The sequence below is a fragment of the Arachis hypogaea genome, chromosome 15, assembly GCF_003086295.3.
Source record: "Arachis hypogaea cultivar Tifrunner chromosome 15, arahy.Tifrunner.gnm2.J5K5, whole genome shotgun sequence".
Classification (NCBI taxonomy): domain Eukaryota; kingdom Viridiplantae; phylum Streptophyta; class Magnoliopsida; order Fabales; family Fabaceae; genus Arachis; species Arachis hypogaea.
The window spans coordinates 72,855,724-72,858,590 of NC_092050.1; the positions used below are offsets into that span (position 1 = coordinate 72,855,724).

A 2,867-nucleotide genomic window follows, 5' to 3' on the forward strand; every position below is an offset into this window, starting at 1 on the left:
TCTATATACTGTGACATAGAGGATTCCTCTTCTTTTCTGTTCTCTTCTTTTTCATATGAGCAAGAACAGGGATAAAGACATTCTTATTGAAGCTGATCCTGAACCTGAAAGGACTCTTAAGAGGAAACTAAGAGAAGCTAAAGCACAACCTTCTAGAGAGGACCTGACAGAAATTTTCGAAAAAGAAGGAGACATGGCCGAACCCAATAACAATGGTGGAGATGCAAGGAAGATGCTTGGTGACTTTATTGCACCCTCTTCTAACTTCTACGGAAGAAGCATCTCAATTTCTGCCATTGGAGCAAACAACTTTGAGCTTAAACCTCAATTAGTTTCTCTAATGCAACAGAATTGCAAGTTTCATGGACTTCCATTGGAAGATTCTCATCAGTTTTTAGCTGAATTCTTGCAAATCTGTGACACTGTCAAGACCAATAGAGTTGATCCCGAGGTCTACAGGCTGATGCTTTTCCCTTTTGCTGTAAGAGACAGAGCTAGAACATGGTTGGATTCACAACCTAAGGAAAGCATGAACTCTTGGGAAAAGCTGGTCAGTGCTTTCCTGGCCAAATTCTTTCCACCTCAAAAGATGAGCAAGCTTAGAGTGGAAATCCAAACCTTCAGACAGAAGGAAGGTGAGTCCCTCTATGAAGCTTGGGAAAGATATAAGCAATTGATCAAAAGGTGTCCTACTGACATGCTTCCAGAATAGAGCATCATATGTATATTCTATGATGGTCTGTCTGAGTTGTCAAAAATGTCATTGGACCATTCTGCAGGAGGATCTCTTCATCTGAAAACCCCTGCAGAAGCTCAGGAACTCATTGAAATGGTTGAAAATATTGGCTCAGAACAAAATATTAGCTCAGGAACTCAGGAGGATCTCTTTATCTGAAAACCCCTGTGAACAATGGGACGCCTCAGAAGAAGGGAGTTCTTGAAATTGATACTCTGAATGCCATATTGGCTCAGAACAAAATATTGACTCAGCAAGTCAATATGATTTCTCAGAGTCTGAATGGATTGCAAGCTTCATCCAACAGTACTAAAGAAGCATCTTCTGAAGAAGAAGCTTATGATCCTGAGAACCCTGCAATGGCAGAGGTGAATTACATGGGAGAACCCTATGGAAACACCTATAATCCTTCATGGAGAAATCATCCAAATTTCTCATGGAAGGACCAACAGAAGCCTCAACAAGGTTTCAATAATAATGGTGGAAGAAATAGGTTTAGCAATAGCAAGCCTTTTCCATCATCTTCTCAGCAACATACAGAGGATTCTGAACAGAGCCATTCTGGCCTGGCAACCACAGTCTCTAATCTATCCAAGACCACACTAAATTTCATGAATGAAACAAGGTCCTCCATTAGAAATTTGGAGGCACAAGTGGGTTAGCTGAGTAAGAAGATTACTAAAACTCCTCCTAGTACTCTCCCAAGCAATACAGAAGAAAATCCCAAGAGAGAGTGCAAGGCCATAACCATGGCCAACATGGCCGAACCTGGAGAGAGTGAGGAGGATGTGAGTCCCAGTGAGAAAAGCCTCATGGGACGTCCTCTAGACAGAAAGGAGTTTCCCTTTGAGGAACCAAAGGAATCTGAGGCTCACACAGAGACCATAGAGATTCTATTGAACCTCCTTCTGTCATTCATGAGCTCTGATGAATATTCTTCCTCTGAAGAGAATGAAGACATCACTGAAGAGCAAGTTGCTAAGTATCTAGGAGCAATCATGAAGCTGAATGCCAAGTTATTTGGTAATGAGACTTGGGAGGATGAACCCCCTTGTTCACCAATGAACTGAATGCATTAATGAGGCAGACATTATCTCAGAAGAAACCGGATCCCAGAAAATTCTTCATACCTTGTACCATAGGCACCATGACCTTTGAGAAGGCTCTGTGTGACCTGGGGTCAGGGATAAACCTCATGCCACTCTCTGTAATGGAGAAACTGGGAATCTTTGAGGTACAAGCTGCAAGAATCTCACTAGAGATGATAGACAAATCAATGAAACAGGCTTATGGACTAGTAGAGGACATGCTAGTAAAGGTTGAAGGCTTTTACATCCCTGCTGATTTCATAATCCTAGACACTGGGGAGGATGAGGATGAATCCATCATCCTTGGCAGACCCTTCCTAGCCACAGCAAAAGCTATGATTGATGTTAACAGAGGAGTGTTGGTCCTTAAGTTGAATGAGGACTACCTTGTATTCAACACTCAAGGTTCTCCTTCTGTAACCATGGAGAGAAAGCATGAAAAGCTTCTCTCAATACAGAGTCAAACAAAACCCCCACATTCAAACTCTAAGTTTGGTGTTGGGAGGCCACAACCAAACTCTAAGTTTGGTGTTGAGAGGCCCCAACCCTGCTCTGATTATCTGTGAGGCTCCATGAGAGCTCACTGTCAAGCTATTGACATTAAAGAAGCGCTTATTAGGAGGCAACCCAATGTTATTTAATTATATCTATTTATTTTCCATTGTTATTTTATGTTTTCTTTAGGTTGATGATCATGTGAAGTCACAAAAACAACTGAAAAATCAAAAATAGAATGAAAAAAAATTAAAAATAGCTCACCCTGGAGGAAGAGCTTACTGGCGTTTAAACTCCAGTAAGAGTAGCAGAATGGGCGTTAAACGCCCAGTCTAGCACCATTCTGGGTGTTTAATGCCAGAAACAGGCACCAGACTGGCGTTTAACGCCAGAACAGGGCACCAAGTTGGCGTTAAACGCCAAGAAAGGGAGAAAAGCTGGCGTTAAACGCCAGAAACAAGCACCAACTTGGCGTTTAATGCCAGAAGCACACTCTAAGGGCGTTTTGCACGCCTAAATGGAGCAGGGATGCTAAGTCCTTGACCCCT

General features: G+C 42.2%; 1 non-coding gene across 1 annotated transcript; it reads right to left on the reverse strand.

Annotated features, from left to right (window-relative positions):
* Positions 1–595: 595 nt before the first annotated feature.
* LOC112752675 (small nucleolar RNA R71) lies at positions 596–703 on the reverse strand. The gene has a single exon (XR_003177101.1). It is a non-coding gene; the product is annotated as a small nucleolar RNA R71 (small nucleolar RNA).
* Between the last annotated feature and the right edge of the window lie 2,164 nt (positions 704–2,867).